Here is a 21057-nt window from a genome sequence, read left to right as displayed (position 1 = left end):
TTAACTACTGCAAAAAGGCCACATGAAACAGCCTATGAATATGTGGACCTACCTAGTTATTTTTCATTGGCAAGTACCATTTCTGTTTTCTTCCACTTCAATCCCTAGATGAGCTCTTCTACACATAAAACATTCCGGTATCTGAGGGAGACCTAATTGCCTGCTGTTGTGTGACAGGTTTATTCATAATTAAATACATTGTATAGTGTTAATCGTAGTGTTTCTATCACATTAACCAAAACCTGTGTGGCACTGTTATTGAAGCATTAGTCAATATAGTTCCCAAACCATTCAGAAGAACGTTTCTTTCTGAAAAACTCCCTGATATAAAAGAACGTTACCAACTAGCTGTTGAAATAACTAAGGGTATAGTCTTCCCTCCAGAACTCTAGTCACCACAATAGTTTAATGATTACATTGTGACAATGGTAAGCGCAAACACGTGAATATTCTTTAATTTTTTTCTTCTCTATGGCAATACCCATCAGAAGTATTCATATGAGAAATCTGGATTGTGTTCTGTTTTATACGAATATACAACAAAGGCTATGACTTCACAATAGTTTAAGGCAGCTGGGCCAACAGGCATCGTCAGATATGTATTTTGAATGGTCCAGTATGAAAGTTCATTCATTATTCTAACCTTCATATTATTTCATAGTTATCTGCAGTTTGGGTTTGATTAAGTGCATATCTTTTAAAAGGCAAAATCTTCTCTAGGTGAGCTTCCTGAAGAATATTTTTAATTAAAAAAGTTCTAATGCAAAGCTATCACATGATGCTTTGCTTGAAAGAAATATTTATAAACACAACTATGCCTTATATTGAATTTAGACTTTCAATATTGTGTGTCTGATCCAAAGTATAAAGCAGTCAGTTCAAGTATATCCATTGCCTTTAGTGGGCACTGGATAATGCTCTGTATTTGTAAAATATTAGTTAATGTAAAGTGCTGAATTGTTTGAAATTAAGAGGTTTTATATTCAAATTATTTTTAGTTTCTATATTCAGCATTAAGGTGAATATATTCAGCAAAGACACACTTTTCTAGGGAGATGCCAGAAGATAATGGCATTGTGTTCTTACTATCCCACAGCAGTCAAAGATTCAAGGTTTTTGTTTGTTTGTTTGTTTGTTTGTTTGGGTTTTTTTTTATTTATTTTTTTATTACTGCAACAAAATCCCAGGCACATCAGGCTAGAAGCAGAGATGAACAGACCACCAGTGTAGTACATTTGTAAAGAAAAACAATATTATCATTGTTTTTTATAAACTTTGCGTTATGACTAATTTCTAGGTACAATAGAATTTGTGCTGTCTGCGTTATTAAAAATAAATAGCATAGGGCTGAAGGTGAAACAGGAGGTAAATGGAAAATTCTGTGACATGGTTTCACAAGTTATTCTAGTGTTTCGGTATTACAAAAGCGTGTGCATGATGGAAGATGCAATTGGAAGGTAATCCTATCTTGGTATATTTATTTAAAATTGCACTGTCATTTTTATAAAATTTCTTTCAGCTTGAACTCTCCTCTGCAACTAGATGAGAGAGCAATTTTGCCAGTTCTGGAAGACCTAAAACATACATAAAAATACTAGTTCCTACTTCCTGTCAAACAGGATCCAAGGTAAATAGAGAGGGAAAAGATTAAAAACCAACCCAAAAACAACAACATACCAATAACATTTTATCCACCCCTCTTTACCTCCAAATATTAAAAAAGAACAAAAAAACACAATTGTTGTTCTACTGGCCAGGAAGCCATGGGATTCATATAGTTTCAATAGAGAATGGAACCACACTTTAATTAAAATCTAGTGGCAATTGTCAATCATGCTTTTGGATGATTACTGACTAGTAAATGGTTGGGTGTTCCAGATTAGTCTATTGTTAATGTATTTCTATAGACAAAAAGCTAAATAAGGATCGGTTTATTCTTTGTTTTCTTGAGTATATTTTCCACATCATGAATGTGACATCATTGATCTTGGGTAATTTGGATTTGAAGTAACATGCTCACTGCCCTCATTGCTTTGCAAAAAGTTTTGTATTTTTACCAGTCTGTTACAAATAATTATCAAAAAACCCTTGAGTCTTGATCTAAAGCCCATGGAAAGACTTCCTGATCCTTCAGTAGGCTCTGGATCCGATTCCTGGATCAGAATGTAATGACTTACAAAGACAGATTCAATACAACAAGTGAGTAAACTAATAATGTATTTAAAGATCAAATGAAAAGTAATTAAAGCAAAGGGCAAATTCTCATAAGGAAGTTTGGACAATGCCCAGTGGATGGATGGGGACATTTTTTGATGAAAATGGCAAGAAATTAGATATTTAAAATGGAGTGTGTCAGAGTCAATTGACCTTTAAGGGCAGTTAGGGCCCAGTCTGCCCATGACTGACTTATGGAGTCCCCCAACCTGGAAGTAATTGACTGTCCCATGTGGCTGATTAGCCACCTGGACCTAATAAAGATTACCCAAGCTCAGTTAGGGGGGAACTCCCAAGGGAGACAGGAAGCTCCTGTGAAGAAGAGCATTTTGGAGAGGCTTGAGTCAAAGGGTTGAGCAGGAAGAGTAAATGGTGAGTTCTTTGGAGACCCCCATAAAATTGGAGGGCTGCAGTCAACAGGCATTCAAGAGGGTCTAGTCTCAGCCAGGGGGCTCTCTAAGATATGGGCTGGAAGCCCGGCCTGGCAAAGATCACCTGCTGTCCCTGGGAGAGTCACAGTGATCCCTGGGTCCCTGACTCCAGAGAAGGATCTTACTTTGGTAGAAGCAAGAGAGTTAATACCAGGGACTGATATCAGAACCAAGAAAATGCTGAGGAACAGCCTGGATAATAATGAAAACTGGATTCAGATGGGGGACAAATGGACTGGATAACCCAAAGCTAAGATATAGGTGTGAAAGATTTATGTTCTGTGCTGGCTTTTCTGTAAATAAATGAACTCCTTCAAAAGGGGGGATCTTTAGTATCTAATAATCTGACTAGTCTTCTTGATACCCTGGGACAGGGAAAAGTCAAATAAGGATTCACCTGCAACACCACTTTGCCCTGCAAAGGAGGTGTGCTGGGTCAGCCTGGAATGAAGACAGAGTGATTTTGTGTGTGTCATAAATATAAAGGAAAGGGTAACCACCTTTCTGTATACAGTGCTATAAAATCCCTCCTGGCCAGAGGCAAAATCCTTTCACCTGTAAAGGGTTAAGAAGCTAAGGTAACCCTGCTGGCACCTGACCCAAAATGGCCAATGAGGGGACAAGATTCTTTCAAATCTGGAGAGCAGGGGACAAAGGGTTTGGGCTGTCTGTGCGATGCTTTTGCCGGGAACAGATCAGGAATGCAAGCCTTCCAACTCCTGTAAAGCTAGTAAGTAATCTAGCTAGAAAATGTGTTATATTTTCTTTTGTTTAATGACTTGTAAAATAAACTGTGCTGGAGGGAATGTGTATCTGTTTTTGTGTCTTTTTGTAACTTAAGGTTTTGCCTAGAGGGATTCTCTATGTTTTGAATCTGATTACCCTGTAAGGTATATACCATCCTGATTTTAGAGGTGATTCTTTTACCTTTTCTTTAAATAAAATTTTTCTTTTAAGAACCTGATTGATTTTTCATTGTTTGTAAGATCCAAGGGTTTGGGTCTGTGTTCACCGGTACCAGTTTGTGAGGATATTATTATCAAGCCTTCCCCAGGAAAGGGGATGTAGGGTTTGGGGGGATATTTTGGAGAAAGATGTCTCCAAGTGGGCTCTTTCCCTATTCTTTGTTTAAAACGCTTGGTGGTGGCCACATACTATTCAAAGACAAGGCAAAGTTTGTACCTTGGGGAAGTTTTTAACCTAAGCTGGTAAGAATAAGTTTAGGGGGGTCTTTCATGCAAGTCCCCACATATGTACCCTATAGTTCAGAGTGGGGAAGGAACCTTGACAGTGTACATGCAATATATTATGAAATGTAGTGAGGGGAGAGGGGAAAAGATCGTTTAATAAGCCTAACTATTCATGTAACCTTATTATTGTAACCTCATTCTCCTGTTGTTTTTATTTCCCCCTTTCTTTATCGCTATCACTTGATATTTAAAATGTAAGCTTTTGGGGATAGCTTCCATGATCTTTGTATGTTCCTGTAAAACAGTAAACACACCTTTGGTTGCTATAAAACTAATCATAAATAAAACTCCCATAGACTTCAATGGGAATGATTCTTGTCTTTGGTTAGAAATACTCAGACTATCTTGAAATACTCTACTGAGTTCAAGAAGGACATCAGGTTATGGAATCATGTAAAAGGAGAGTCAGAGAAATCCTTTAGGAGCCTCTTAGGCTGCAGATATGATGTTGAAATGTTCACTATGTGAAATGTGTTGATCAAAGCAGCCTAAGCAACCATTGTATCCTTTGCAAGCAACACAAAGACCATGGCAAAATGTATTGACTGACCTCTTTTACTTTGAAAGCACAGATGATTCCTCATGCTGGATAGGCTCACTATTTATTTTTCTTTTGAAACTTAGATCAACAATCATTAACTCATCATGGACAGACCAGTGATGATAAAGTAGGAAGGAAACCCATGTTTTTGCCTCTAGCAATCTGTGCAGTATATCCTTTGGTGGAATTATAGTTCTGGACTTTCACAAGATTCTTATATTAACAATCTTAGCAATGCAGAATCATATTCATTTGTGCTCCTAAGTCACAGTCCATCCTACTCTCAGCTCCAGCAAATGACCTAGATGGTGCATCTGCCATAACTAAGAAATGGCTTATACTGTATTTAGTTGGTACCTTTATAATCTGAAAGTGCAATAGCATAAACCTTTGAATAAAATACAGATTACTTTTAAGAGTGAGTTTTTATTTCAAGTTGTCTACCTTAGACACACGAGTGAAAGTTTTCACACTAATGTTCCATAGTACCTTTGTATTTAAGCTCCCCCTTCCCAAACCCCCTCCCCCCAAGTTTGAGTCATTGTTCCGGAGAGCACCATCTTGTAAATATAGCAGCACCCAGTTCACTTTGTGAAGCATCAATTGTCAGTTAAACCAGCTTGTTTTCATTAAAATGAGGTTTTCTTATGGGGTGAGGTTCAAACCTTCTCTGCTGTCTTTATATGTCTCATCTCCCATATCTTTCACAGTCTTCTTGCAATCATACTGAAAACAAAATAGTTATTATAACAACGTCTGTAACAAGAACTTGTAGAACAGAAACAACAAGGAGTCTTTATTCAGGCCTAATTTGATGGTGTCCAGTTTGCAAAATTGGAATTAATTTGCAAACTGGACACCATCAAATTAGGCCTGAATATAGACTGGGAGTGGATGGGTCATTGCAAAAAGTAATTTGCCTTTTGCTGATACTCACACTTTCTTGTCAACCATTGGAAATGGGCCACCTTGATTGCATTGGCCTCGTTAGAACTACAAAAGTAATTTTCCCTCCCTTGGTATTCACCCTTTCTTTTCAGCTATTGAGAATAGGCCACTTCCACCTTAATTGAATTGGCTCATTAGCACTGACCCCCCCACTGACCTCCCATCTTTTCATGTGCTGTAATATATATTCTGCTTACTGTGTTTTTTCACTCCATGCATCTGATGAAGTGTGTTTTAGCCCATGAAAGCTTATGCCCAAATAAATCTGTTAGTCTCTAAGGTGCCACAAGGACTCCTCATTGGTTTTGCTGATACAGACTAACACAGCTACCCTTCTGAAACTTGTAGAACAGAGTTATTCCTAGAATATACCTAATGTAGACATTTTCCTTTATTCATGATTGCATCTGCTTTAATGTTATCTGGCTGGAGATCTTTCTTTGGTTGAGGTATTTATCAAATAGTTCTGAAGTTGCTACAAAGGATTTACCCTTAATTCAATGTCAAACCCTCTCTTTCTACCTCAATGATATACTTTCATGGTCTAATATGGTTCTCTCAAGTTTTAGTACAGCATAGTAATTCATCAATAACAGTGACAGAAGGAATAGCAGGTTCTAACATCTCTGCTAGCTTCCCATGGAATACTCTGGGGCAGTAGAAATACTAAAGCATAAGACACAATATCTGATGGAGCTTTCCTTTGATGTTTATTTCTAAAATTCTGGAATCCTTTTTCTAGCTCATGCACCAAACTTAACTGTGATAGTCTCTCCATTCAGTTACAAAGTTACTTTTTCCCCTCTCTCTATCCGGTTCTCCTTTCTTCTGTGACAAAACAGATATGTATAAGTGGGACTTTTAAATAAATTTGTTATATTTTTGATAGATGATTGCATTCTTTCACACAGCACTGACTGCATTAAACAAACTATATTGAACTAGTGCCCAAAATGACTGAGAAATGGCTGCAAAATGACAGAGACCGAGCACTAGAGCCAATACTTTTTCTTGTCCTTGTCTTCTGTTTTTTCCTTCTTCCAAAAAAACCTATATTTTTAAAAAATCAGTCATCAAAATGGAAGCGTGGGATATGGGTTAGAACTAGCTAGCTGAAGCTCAGCCTATATGAGACAGGTGATGTTCGTAGGTTGAAAGGGAAAAATGCGAGAGATGGTAGGGATAATTTCTCCATCCTTAATTAAGGATGTATACCTGGAATTTGTTACTCATGTTCAAAATGTGGGGATATGTTTAATCCCCAGTGGCTATTGGATGATCATATTGCTGCCACGTTCAGGAACATTTTTTACCAACTGTGCCTGGTTAGAAGATTGTAACTTTCTTTTGGATCTGGCCTTTGCTACCATGAGACATGCCTTTGTCACCTCAAGACAAGGATAACTCAGTGGAGTTACATGTTAAATCAATCCAGTTAGTTCAGCTGGTGCAAAATACATAAACCTGTTTATTATCTGGTGCTTCTCAGTGGCAGCACATATCACTAATGCTCCATGATCTGCACAGGCTTCCTGTTGGTTTCTGAATTGAATGTGAGGGTTTTTTGATCTATAAAACCCTAAATAGCTGGTGGACTTTCAATTTATGCCTTTCCCCTGTGCCATTGAAGGCAGAATTGGAAGGCATTGTGGTTGTACAGGTAAAGAGCCTAATTTGGCCTTCAGAAGATGTACTACTCGAATGGATGCACAAGAAAGTAATAATGTACTGTCACAGTTGGGATAGGCAGAGCTGCTCTGGATCCCTCTAGATTTAAGAGAGGGGACTGGCTCTAAAGCATTCTGTGGGGGGGGGGCTCTCGACTCTGGAAAAGACTCTGCCCCAGTAAGGGAGAGCCCAGCTCTGTTGATCTTTAAGTCATGCTGCAAAGAGCATTTGTTTGCGGAGGCTTTGATAGGGGCTGATCTGGGAGGGGAGCCGTGTGTTCTGTTGGCAGTTCCATTTTATTACTGCTTTTAGATAGAAGTGCCACATTTTATATTTATATAAAACTAAACACAAAAATAAAATGTGTGGATCCAAACCAATGCAGTGATTTCTGCCTGAATCTGCAGACAACTCAAAAAGAGTAACTTGAGAGGTGTGAGCTGCCCCTCTGGATCTCAGTAGGGTGACAAAAACAAAACATAATTATAATAGTATAAAGTTTGGCATTGTTAATATTTCACAGTTGATCAGAGCTTAGATGAAAGGAGAGATAATGATAGTGTCCAGTGCTGCACAATGAGTGGCATCTGAGCCCCACTAGAGTGGCTAGAGTGATGTATAGTGGTCAGAGGAGGGATCCACACCTTTACCTGTGAGAGCAAAGGCCACTTTTCAACTATGTTCCTTATGCGGATAAAATGTTCTTTTGACAATACAACACATTTAATGCACTCCTGGAAGGAATGATAAAAGCTGATACTAAAAACTGGACTCTTGACTTTAGCAACTGACAAAATAATTTACAGACAACATAAAAAAACTAGGCAGTAGATAATGTCCTTTCAGGGCCCACACAAAATATTCAATTTCTTTTTGGGGTTTAACTTTAAAAAGTTGTTGATTTGACCATTTACATCATACAAAAAAGGTATCATGGTGGAACTTCAGGGCCTACATCTTTGTGGCACTGAGCACCCAGGTCTCCCAATCAGGCACTGAGAGTTGTAAGCACTCAGCACCTGGCAGTATTGGGTCACATTTTGTGAGAAGGGAAAAATAAGTATGAGTGTCCTTTGGATAATTGTAATATTCCAAGTGCAAATGATTACATTTTTAATGTAATGGAAGTCCTTAGTTATAGGAAAGGGGGTTTTAATATTAGTAAACAGAAAGTTATTTTTAAAAGAGGTTTTAAGAGAGGTACATAGACAGTAAAATGTTAAGATCTGAAAGTCTTAGACTACAGTGATTTTTTTTTTTGGTAAAGAAGTTATTAATAAGAGCTGGCCATTCCTAACAGACAAGCACTTTTCAACATCAGCTCCACAGGGATCTAGACAGCAGAGACTAGTAATGGGATATGGTCCCTTTTACCTCTGGTGTAGGTTAGCTCTGATGACTATATACCATATGGGAAATGAGTTGGACTCTCATATGATATGCTTAAATGATCTCCATGTTGATTAAAATATTTTAATCTTTTAATATTTGCTTTTAGGTCCTTTCTTGTTATATCTTAATCTAGTACCCCTCTCTACTAATACTAGCCTTATTGCAAATGGACGTGTGCTTCCAGCCAGCTGTGTCTGGGTAGACTCTACTCATTGTTTCTAGCTCTGGGTTCTTAGGGCACACTCCAAGACTCAGATTTCTTGTCTATAACCTTTCTTGGGGTGTGTAATACATTCATCCCACTTCCCTTAACCCTCAGATCAGCATCTGAGACCTCTGGGTCAGTTTTTTATACACCCCTGCCCACCCAGAGCTCTGCCAAGACAATGGACACTCTGGGATTTAATCCCTTCTGAGAGAATGGGGCAGGAAAGCCAGGAACACAGGCTGACAAAAGGGATTTCTTAATCACCAAGATTTTACTTCTTAAAGCACTTGTGATTTGCAGATCTTTGACAATAACAAGTGCTGAGATGTTCCTCCTCTTCTGTCTGATCTCACCTCTCGTGTGAGTCTGAAGTTTGTCAACATGTCAGCCCCCGCGCCCCCGCATGTCCTGCTTACATGTGGCTATGGTCATCCCCTCTGCACAGAGCCACACTCTGGACTTAAGTAGCGTCTCTCTCCCTTTGCTCCCCTGCAATCTTCCAATCCCTTGCACCAGTCATGCACAGGGTCCTGCATAGAAAAAACATTGTTCCATGGGGGTAGGCAAGCAGTTGAAAGACAACTAAAACTGAGGCTTCAGATTGCCATGTTGATGGCTTCTCACTGACAGGCCTTCAATGAGCTATCAAGCACCATTCCTGATCATGGGCGCCATCTGGAATGCAATTCAATATCCTTGCCTTGGGCAAATTTAGACATATTCAACACATAATGCAAGACGGAATTCATAATTTGATACAGACATATCCCACACTTTCACCACAGCTTCTCCACATTTTGTCATAATGTGATATTCATCCATTTACTAGTTTGTACCCATTATTGCTGTTTTAATAGGTTTCTTGGTCTCTTTAATATTTCTCAATGTGGAACACTCAGTATCACTGTCCTGAAGTATAGTGCCGCTGTTGACTATTCCAAACTTTTAGGATTTTACTCCCTGGTTCTACACAAATATTGTATCTCATTACAGTCTAAGTTACTACTTTTCAACATCTAGATATCACCTTATCTGTCCTTCCTGTGTAGTTTACACCCACAGATTACAGATTAATGACAGTCCACCATGTGTCTGAGATGACTAGGTTCTCATCCTTTGCCAGGAATTACGAGACAAAATGTTTATGCCATACTACAATATCAGCATTCAACAGTCTTAAAAATGGAAAACTTTCAAAATAGTTCAAATTTTCTCAGATGCCTGCATATGAAAAACAAAACCTATGTACGGCTTTATGTCTCAACCTGTAGTAGGAGAGAAGCAAAATCCTTCAGAGAGTGTGTCTGCTGCTCTGCACCTTTGAAAGAGTGCAGCAAGTTCTCCTCTCATGCTCTGTCAATTCTGCACACCTCTGTCTGCCCACTGCTCCTGACTCCTCTTCCACAGCTTTGGAGGCCACAAGCTGTGCCAGCAGTACTGGAGACCGCAGGTCCTTTAGCTGAGTGAGAATAAGGACTGGATTGATGCCTGGTCCCTGGTAAATGAGCACAAGATGAAGGAGTGGTTCAAAGTGCCTTTTGTACATCTGTATGGAGCCAGGCACAATCTAAATAAGTACATTTTATTCTCTGCTTTTCTCCCTTTGTTCTTCTTTGTCCTAGGCTTTTACATATACTTGTTCACTTTACTTCTGGAAGGAGTCAAGAAAGCTGCTTCCAGTAACAGTGCATTGTCTGACCAGGTGTACTCTGAGATCAACTGTTTCATTTATAATTAATTTAGTATCTACCAGATGATAGATGGCTGTCAAAAGCCCATTCATAAGGATATGTCTTACCTGTTATTAGCATGCTAATATATAGGTATGTGTACACACACACACACACACACAACTGTATTAGCATAATCTTATTAACCATAACAACATTAGCATAATTTATTCACAAACATAATATTAGCATACCTGATTACCTGTAGATATTCAGATAATCTTGGGAAATTACCTACTGAAAATTCAAGCATGCTGTGAAAAATATTATCTGTGTGTATACTCACGCGAGTCTCTTAAGACACACTCATATAATTTAAAACAAAACAAAAATAATCCCCACAAACGTATCGTGGGAGAAGTATTGAATTGCTACTACTACCAAATGTTATAATAATATAATGGGGGGAAATTGTGCCTGCATGTGCATTTATCTTTCAGAACATTATACTCAAACACAATTTTTGTAGTGTGCTCGAAAATGCGTTCATTTTATTACATGACAGGAACTTACAAGCTCAGTAGTTTAATCATGAACAACATGGAGCATTATAAGTCCTTTCTTCAGGGATGTTTATTATAAAAAAGATAACCAGGGGAAATATTTTTTTCTTTCATTTCTAGATTTCTGGCTAGAAGAGGGACCAGTTCAGTAGCAACTAGACATTGTTTCATTCTGATGACTATGGGGTCATCTGATGGGTTAGTAGCCAATCTGAAATGTTAGTAGTTCAGTTCCTAGTAGACAGCTGCAAATGTTACAAAACCATTGTAGCCAATTGTCACCCTTGTTGCAGTTTCATAAAAGAGGCCACAGATTGTGTGGGTGTGGAGAATCATAGAATCATAGAATATCAGGGTTGGAAGGGACCTCAGGAGGTCATCTAGTCCAACCCCCTGCTCAAAGCAGGACCGATTCCCGACTAAATCATCCCAGCCAGGGCTTTGTCAAGCCTGACCTTAAAAACTTCTAGGGAAGGAGATTCCACCACCTCCCTAGGTAACGCATTCCAGTGTTTCACCACCCTCGTCATGAAAAAGTTTTTCCTAATATCCAACCTAAATCTCCCCCACTGCAACTTGAGACCATTACTCCTTGTTCTGTCATCTGCTACCACTGAGAACAGTCTAAAGCCATCCTCTTTGGAACCCCCTTTCAGGTAGTTGAAAGCAGCTATCAAATCCCCCCTCATTCTTCTCTTCTGAAGACTAAACATCCCCAGTTCCCTCAGCCTCTCCTCATAAGTCATGTGTTCCAGTCCCCTAATCATTACTAGAATGATCTAGTATTACCGTTGGAGTATGAACCCACTTCTAGAAGTTGTTCCTCCAGGCCAAGACTGAGCCATAGTGATGGGTAGTTTTGGGAAGCCTGTGTTGTTAACAGCATGCTGACCCAGCTAAGTAGATAGAGGACTTAGTATTCATACACCAACATCTTTAAGAAATGTTGAATTTATGTGATTTTAATTTTAAAAGTTACAATAAAAATTGGTTAAACCCTCACTTTTTTCAAGAGTCTAAGTCGTATGATGGATTTGAACAGACACCAGAGGGATTTATGTGGTTGATGTGATTTCCAACTTATTGAACTCAGAATAAGCAACAGGGAACTGGGGACGAGCAATACAAAGCAGCTTAGACAGTGGGCATGAGAGCCCGAGGCAACTGAAGAAAACCTGTACAGACACCTGAGGAGCTCACCATAAAGCCAGATGCTATTGCTAGAAGAATATCCTCCAGAGGCAGACATGCAAATCCTATGATGGCTCGCTGAAAAGAAGTAGAGAAGGTGAAGAAAAGAAAGGTAAGAATGCTCTTGTGTTTATTTCTAAACAGATTACTGCAGTGAAGTCCAACCTGGGTCCCAGATACCATTTGTGGCCCTGGAAGGTGACCGTGTTAAAAAGAATATATGTATTTGATTGTAATTTGAAACTGTATTCCTTGAGCTGCATTCTGCTTTTTTTTTTTTTTAAACAGAAGTATTTGAATCAGTCCCATTGCTAAGAGAGACAGTAGGGAGCTCCATCTCCAATTGCCTCCCACCACCTCCCCGGGAGCTCCAAAAAATGATGTGAGATGAGAGTTGAAGCTACTCAGCAGTTCCACTGCTCACCTCCTGCTGCATTGCAGAGGACATGAAAGAGAATAGCTCAGCTGTTCTCTTGTTTGCTCTTCTACCATGTTGCCAGGAAGTGAAGCTTAGGTGCTTGACTGCCTAAGACAAGGGTGTGCTTCCCTCTTCATAAGGGAGTTCTTTCCCCACCCTATCCCTCCTCCCCACCTCTCCTGCCCTCAAAATGTTAGTTCTGGGAGAGTGACAATTGAAACTCTTCTGTCTTGTTTTGAAAATCAGTGCTATATTTTCAAAAATAATTGCTAATGGCACAGTACACTCATTAGCTGATTCCCATAAAATGCTAAGGTACACATCATCTATATTCAATTATAGGTATGTTTAATTTATCCATGTATTCCTTTACCTGCTCTCTTTCATTAGTTATTTTGACATCTTCCACTGCCTAGTTTTGTTTAAACTTCTATTCTTTTTACAGGCAGGGTTTGTTTGTTTTTAATTTGTCCAGTCTCTCAGCAATTGTTGGGTGACTAATTTCAGACCACTCTCCATTTATGTATGTATCTCTGCACAGCCAAATCTCTTGTTCTTGTCTCAAATACTACCACATCCTCATCTCTGTGACATCCCAAACACACATTGACCCCTACCAATCCATACATCAGTTAAAGTCATCTGATTTTCCCATTAATATGATCATGTCACTCTCCTATATGAATTCTTCTACTGGTACCTCATCCATTAATGGATCAACCTGAAACTACTGGTTACAACCTTCAAACTCCTTATAACTCTGCCCCTCCCTATATATGCTCCCTGGTTGAGTTTCCTGTTGCCCAATGATTGATATATCTGTCTAGAAAAAAAGCTAGAGACTACTTCAGGTTTGGATCAGATACCTAAGGAGTGTCTTTACCAAGATTTTATCCCTACTCTGGATAAACAATATGAGCAATTGCTTAGACAAAAGAAAAGGTTAGACAGATCTATATTCTTTCATTACAAAGAGAATCTGAATCTCAGTGAAAGCATGTCTCTTAAACAAATCTACATCTAATGACAATTTGCAATAGTAGTTGTCTTTTTGATAAAAAATGGCATACCCCTAAATAGTAGGTAGAACAATAACTAATAAGTGCCCACCATAAATACAAACACACATACACGCACACCATAGATATATAAACAGCCATCAATGATCATGCAATTGTTGGAGACAATAAAGAATGTGAGCTTGAAGAGAAGTCCATGGTTAACAATGAGCTACAAATAATATTTGGAAGGACTAAGTCGAATATAATTTGTTGCTACAGGGAAGTGGAGTGCTGCAGCACTTTAGCAGGAAATTATCTTCTCTGGAGAATTGTGTGTTACTGCCTATGAACTTTTTCCTCAGCTTTGATTAGAAATATGCTTCTGCCACCAACTGTTTTTTTTTTTTTTTTTTTTGCTAACAAGTTGGTGCCGCACCGTATTTAAAGAATGTTCAGAGGCTTATTCATTGGATATAAACCACTGAGCCTTGCAGTGTAGCTTTACTGCAGAGAGAAATATATGCATGAATCAAGTCTGCTACTATATGTATTGACTTAACCAGACGACAAATGATAGATCATTTTGTCAGGCAGTACAGTCAGTTTTGCATTATAAATAGGTTAATAGTAAATTTTAAAACATTCTGTTTATGAAGTTTCCAGGCAGCATTTTATTCTTTACATAGGATAGGTTTCTAATTAACTGGCCCTCTACCTTTATTGTTTGTTGTTAAAATAGTGTGTACAAATAGCAATCATATTTATGCCTTGACACATTCATCACTGCGTTATTTAGCATAGCCAATATTATTTCATGGTGTATGACCTTTTTCAGTCTACTTAACTAGGATTTTTCCAAATGAAATATAAAATTATATACACTGTGGTGTCCTGCTGAGGGCAGCAAAACATTCAACATACACCCTTTTAATATGAAAGATGCCGTTCTATGCAAACTTGTATATTAAATTACAAATAACCAGAAAATATACTTTCTTGGTCTCGGAAAAGATGTGAATAAACTGCATTTTCTCTATTTTATCTATCACTGATAGATTTTTCTAATATAAATAGATGTCTGTGTTCTCTGAAACTCTTCGTTCATCCTTGTGTCCTAAATTAGAACTGGGCTCACATTCATTGTCAAAATGCAGGAGATTCAACCTGAAACATTCAGATAAAAATAGGTGTTCAAATTGGAGGTCATCTACTTTACTAATCTCAAAGGAAGAGGAGGGGAGGGAAGCAACCAGGAAATATTATATACAATGTGATTTGCAGCTAAGAAATAAAACAATTTCATTAGGCTCTGCTGCCTCCCACAAAAGTTCTTTAAATGAGATTTTGGCAATCCAAGCCTAATATTAAGTCAAGTTCTTGAAAAATAGTTCTGATTGGCTGGCACTCTTGGAAAAAACTTCAAAAAGGCAAAAGGTAGAGAGACTGTAAATGATAAATCTGGATAATTTAAAACAACTAAAGGGGTGTCATTAATGGGGACTGATGAAACTGAAGAAGTTTGGGATTTATTGTTGACCACAAGCTTCAGCAAACTCAGTCCTGAACCACTCCTTCTGCTTGCATGCTTGTGTTGACCTTCTAAATCAAAGAGTTCCTAATGGTCAGTTCCTGTCCTATGTAGCTGGATGACTTTTCCACAAGCTCTTGGCTCTCACTCTGGGTGTGTTGTTTTTTTCCCCTCTCCCCCTTCAATTGACTGTGTCTTACTCTGAGCTGGAGATAGGATCTTGAAGCATACCAATCTTTGGAGACTTCTCCTTCCCAATCTACTGGTTCCGCTCCATCCAATACTCTGGGAACAAAGTGTCCTGGAGCAATGAGGCTTGCCACTTCATCCCATATGACATGATCTCTGGATAACACTGAAATGCAAAATCTAAAATATTAAATTTTTGTTTGCTGAAGTGACTTCCCCTTACCATCTTACCCTAACTCACACCTATTCTGTGAATTCTGTTGAGCAGAATAGAATATAATTGGCTCTGACAGGGACATGATTTGGTGATCCTAAACATAACTCTCGAACTGTCACAAGACCCAAAATGAGGGAGACACAAAATATTTGTCATGCAGGAAACTTAAAATGCTGCAAGATTGTTTCCTTTAGTGTAAATAAGTTTTTCAACAACCTCAGTTTCATGAATCTTTATTTCTCATGTGAACCATTTTCCACACCATAAGAGGGGACACCAAATTTGCATAGGATGTAAGTTACTGTGGGAGTAAAATGATTGATGTCCCTTGATATGAAGGATATATTTGGAGTTTGTGCCCAGCCACTCTAAACAGCCTTTAACTTTTGTTTAGAGTTTATGAGTTTTTTGTTTAGAGTTTGTGTGACTGATATTTGTTTCTTGTTCATCTCACTTACTCTGTGATACCAGACTCCGAAATGCACTTGAGGGGAAAAGTGTTTATTTTAATGTGTTTTTTGTCAAGTGTCAAAATAATGTTATGTTTCATGCTGAGCTATGAACAGAAATGATATTTGGGTTTTGCAAAGGAAATCCAAGCTGTAATTATTGTTATATACATTTGTTAGTTTTATGTTTGAAACTGCTTCAGAGCTTACAGGCTTGTCTACACTGCTCCTCAATTCGGACAATGGGGGTATGAATTGCAGTGTGCACCAAAGTGCTACAAAGCAACTCCCCGTGTGGACACTGAGGGTGCTAACTAAAAGGTTCTTAGTTTCCATTACTGTAATCCTGTCTGAAGAGAACTATGTTAACGTGAATTAGTAGCCTTTTAGTTTGCACCCACAGTGTTCACCTGGGGGAGCTAGAGCACAGCACTTTAGTGCATATTGCTATTCACACCACAGTAGTCCAAACTGCAGGGCAGCGTAGACAATCCCTAATTGTTATTACTTGCACTGCATTGCTATTTTGTAGGTACTGGGAGGAAAAGTTAAGAAACATATGAGAACTCTGTACAAACTGTGGGTGCAGATCTGCAGGTGCTGAATGCCTCTTGCAATGTCCTGGGTGCCTTCAACTCCAATTGAACTCAGAGCGGGGATTAGGCATTCAGAAACTTCCAAGATCAATCCATAAGTGCTCTGTCTTGTTCCTATTAAAGTCAATGGAAAAACTATAAATGACCTCAATAGTAACAGGATTAGAAAAGAGATCAATGTTGGCAACTTGATTTCCAAATCTACTATTATTGTTTGATTGTATTGTGACAGTAGTGCCTAGAAGCCTTGATGAGGTCAATATAATGGGGCTGATCAAGCCCCATTATAAAACATGTTACATAGATTTATAGTAATGGACTGTCCCCATCCCAAAAAGAACTGATGCTATAAAAGATATTAAAATATAAATATTAATAATACTTTGGATCTGTAGAATTACTATTGTGTGCTTTGTAAAATATGACACTGATCTAGTTTGATAGTCTTGCACAATAATTTTACAAACAAGATTTCTTAATATCAAGTATTGAACTATCTATTGATCTGCTAAAACACTGTAGATTAGCTGATTCAAGAAGCCCATCATATTGAAGGGTATAATTTTTATGGGCATTACAGATTTCAGGGAAACTAGAAAATGAATGTTTGCCACAAAAACCATAAATCCCAGTGAAAATTATGAAATTCATACATTCTACCATTTAACTGATTATAGCAATGAGCAGAAAAAGACTTGAGAAGAATACAATAAATGATAGATCTTTCCCTCCCTCATGAGCTGTAAGGACTCAGTCCCCTTCTGCCTTCCTATGCTGGAGAAAGAGAGGTCCCTTTTGGGCTGCTACTTTCTGTCACCTGCAAATGGGGAGGGAATAGGTTGGTGTGCCAGAGCCACTGCAGAAGGGGGAAGTAATCTGTGTCCGCAACTATATTCATGGGGAAGTCCAGTAATGTGCTGCCCCTTACTTGGATGTAACATTATGTTTCAGTGCAGCCCATAGGAATGAGAGTACAAGGAGGCAGAAGGGGATCTGCTCTTTAGTGCCTTATGGGCATAGCCTGCAGGCCAGGGAGAGCAATGGTGGGAAGGAGGAATGAAACAAAGGCACTGAGAAGAATGGGCAACCAATTTCTTCCAGTGAAAACAGTGCTGCTTTCCTGTGAGAAGAGCTGTTGGCCATTTAACTTTGATCCTGGTTTTTTTCCTCTTCTCCCCCTGTTGATGTCAGTGGGCAAGTCTGCAAAACAGACTTCTTTTTTCTGCTGTCTGAGGGGGATTAAACCATTAATAAATGTGGGAGAAAAATAAAAAATACCCAGGTACTTAGAAGAAATAGTATTAATTCTTTTCATCCAACCCCATGGGGGATGGCGGCAGGGAAGTATTGTTAAAATAAGACTACAACAGCCTAAATGGGAATGGAAATCATTCAGGCAGCCACTGAAATGTTACTAGACCTTTGTAAGACATTGTTTGGGTGAAGGCAACCATTAAATTTATTCATAAAATATAATGTGGCTTTATGAAATTTTGTCATTTTGCTTCAAGGAAAAAATATTGCCTCCTGAATCATACCATATATTGAATAAACATCTGGAATTAACCTTGCTGTTGGTATTTTAAGTCTCACTTTTTCTGACCTTTTATGATTTTTAACTTGCAACCTTAGTGTTGGATTATCTTAGATTCCTCCTCCCTCCCCCTGACAGAGTATAATAGAATAGAACAGGTAAAAGATATGTTTCTCATAGCCTATTTCTTCCTTTTTGTTAGATAATATGGGTATGGTGAATTTGTGGGAAAATGCAACACACTAAATGTTCAGGGATAGCTCACACAAGCTTGCTTGGCTTGCTCTTATATGAAAGCTGGAACTTTTATGTGCAACATCCTTAGTGCTGCACTGATATGTCAATACTGGATATGACCCACTGGGGCTCTAGTAAGGAACGGTACCAAATAAGATACAAAAGACACTGATACACAGAAAAAAGAGACTTTCTTAGTATCCTAAGAATCATGTGTGTTGATATTTATTTTCTTGTCTGCACTGTGCAAGAATTTCCTTGCAGAACAGTTTGGACTGGAGCACTTCAATTGTTCTCTTCTTGGTTCTGGGATTTGTGACCGCTGTGTGAAATGATAATATTCACAAACCATAACACTGAACATGAGGAAGAATAGTGGTTTCCCATTTCAATTTTTTCTACAAGTGAACTCCTAAATAAACTAAGCTAGTTCCAGGAGAACTTTGGGTTTGTTGCAGAAATGAATGGGTGAGGTTATGTGGCCTGTATTGTACAGAAAGGTGACCACAATTGTCCCTTCTGGCCTTAAAAGCTATGAAACTCTATGTCACCATAAGAAAATGACAACACAGTTATGGCCTAAGTAGATGAGAACTATTATTAAAATAAATTCCACATCTTTTTTTCAGCTTCATCAGGTTGTAAGGTATCTATATTTAGGTGCTCATTAGTATCTGCTGTAATTTGAACACTCCTCTGCCTCGTTTGATTAAGCTCTGCTTGTTTTCTACCTACACTCTTTCTAATTATTTTTAATCAAAAATCCCCATCTTAATTTTGATGGGACTGCATAGTTTACACTTCAGTACCTAGCTAATAATAAGAAATTATTATTATTATCTGGACTAGATGACCTCCTGAGGTCCCTTCCAACCCTGATATTCTAAATGTCTTTCTTTCTCTCTCTGCCCTTCCCCTTTGTTTCAGCGAATGAATGCATGTATTACAACATTACCTGCAAATATTACACGACTGTGCTGAAAGATACTTTCATTCTTAAATCTGAATTCTATGAGTTTACATTACTTCTCCTTAAACGTGTACTGTTTCCTTAACATTTTTCTATTTACATTAGTGTACATTTAGGAGTATTTGTACATGTGAGATAGAAGGTGCTCATATGAAAAAAAGTACAATATACATGGAAGGATAGATAGTTAATTACTAATTTCAGCAAAGAATATGTTTAGACTAAATAATTTGAAAACCCTGGTTCTGGATCATGCATAAATCTTCCCCAATGTGGTAAACTGACATTTTGATTTTTACAAAATCAAAAGAGAATAGGACTAGGTTTCCATCCACAAGAAATAGATATAAGCATGTATGCTCTTATGTTTCCTAGCAACACAGGGCCCAGTCTGTACTTCTCAAATTTCTCAAGGCTTACTATAATGCACAGGAAAAATGCTGTATGTTGTAAATCCTCAACCTATGCTGCAGCAGGTCCTAAAACAAAAGGCAAATGTACATTTGTAAATTCAGTTCTGGGAGGGATTTGGAAGGCTGTGGAAAGGCTTCTCAGCTAATTTTCCTGCACGTGGTTTGTGTGACAAACTCACAATATCCTGCAATATTCTGGATGAGATTGATGGAATTAAGACAAATTTTACTGAATTAGGATTAATACTTGTGGGGTCCATTGTATTACAAATGTAATTGTGTGTATGTGTTATTGTGGCATTCAATGTACTTCCTCTAGTAAGGGAGGATTTTAATTGAATTAAGCCCTTTGAAGACACCTCCTGGAAAGGCTGTTATATACTAGTTCAAACTGGATTCTCCAGAAATCAACAGCCAAAGAAAGGATTTTTTGATAAATAGCTTGGTTTTAAACTGGCTCAGGGCCTTCTTCCTGATCCAGCAAATGGGCAGGACTCCTGGTCCGAAAAAAAGCCACAATCCTTAGGAAGGGTTAGAAGGACTGGGCCTACTCATGCCCCCTAAGACTGCATGCTTTTTCCGAGCTGAAGATCTGATGAACTTGAAACTATAAGGAAAATCCCTTGGGTGGGGTTTTGAAGGACTGCTCCTGCCAGAGCCTGTGTTAAGGCTGGGGTGATCTCTGGTAAGCTTTATTAGAATGCAGGTAGGTTTTTTTTATTGTTTTAGTGTTTTCTCTAAACTGCTGTTATTTTAAGAATAAAATAGACTTGCATAGGAAATGCTGTGTGGGACCTTACAACTGTTAGCAATTACTCTGCTGGTCTCTGAAGAGAAGGCAAGAGAAGCCTTCTAAGACAACCTGTCTTTTGTTGGAATTAACACAGTGAAGTCAAGGAACTATTCAGCCTGGAAATATCTTGGTCAGAAGCAAGTGAGACAGGTCTCTACACAAGAAAGGCAATAGCTGGGTGCTTAAGAGTGGATACTCTTACTGGATCACTCTGGAGAAATACAGGTTGACCTTCACTGTGACAACTTGTACCAGTCATTATTTATAAACTTGCACCAGTCATTATTTATAATTATTATTTTATAGTACTCACAATATGGTAGGTATTTTACAGAACAAAAAGAGCCAGATCTGAGCCCTGAGGAATTTATAATCTAAGGCCCCTATCCTACAAAAATTAGGCATGTGTCTAGTTTAAGCACATCTGAGTGCTCTCATCAGTAAAGTTACTCATGTGCAAATATTTGCAGAATCAAGGGCTAAATTTAGACATGATTTGGTATGTTGAGAGTATTAAACAAAGATTAACCTACAGTGAGACAAGAATTATAATCATTAAGATATTTACTCTTGCTATGTGCATATCCAGACCTGCGGCTGGCGGCAACAGAGGTGCTGGAAATAGGGGTGCGGTGG

At 38.4% G+C, this 21057-nt stretch overlaps 1 long non-coding RNA gene across 1 annotated transcript in view; it reads right to left on the bottom strand.

The window, feature by feature from the left end:
- Positions 1-5004: 5004 nt before the first annotated feature.
- LOC141993139 (uncharacterized) overlaps positions 5005-21057 on the bottom strand; it is a 41725-nt gene continuing 25672 nt past the window's right edge. The window contains exons 4-8 of the long non-coding RNA XR_012640789.1: positions 16457-16588; positions 15255-15378; positions 12086-12154; positions 9069-9182; positions 5005-5162 (exon numbers count right to left, since the gene is read on the bottom strand). This is a non-coding gene — a long non-coding RNA (uncharacterized LOC141993139). The remainder of the gene's footprint in view (positions 5163-9068; positions 9183-12085; positions 12155-15254; positions 15379-16456; positions 16589-21057) is intronic.

This window comes from Natator depressus, chromosome 1 (assembly GCF_965152275.1).
Source record: "Natator depressus isolate rNatDep1 chromosome 1, rNatDep2.hap1, whole genome shotgun sequence".
NCBI classification, from domain to species: Eukaryota; Metazoa; Chordata; order Testudines; family Cheloniidae; genus Natator; species Natator depressus.
Note: the sequence above shows the minus strand (reverse complement) of the source record. Positions and strands in the feature narration are given on the sequence as shown.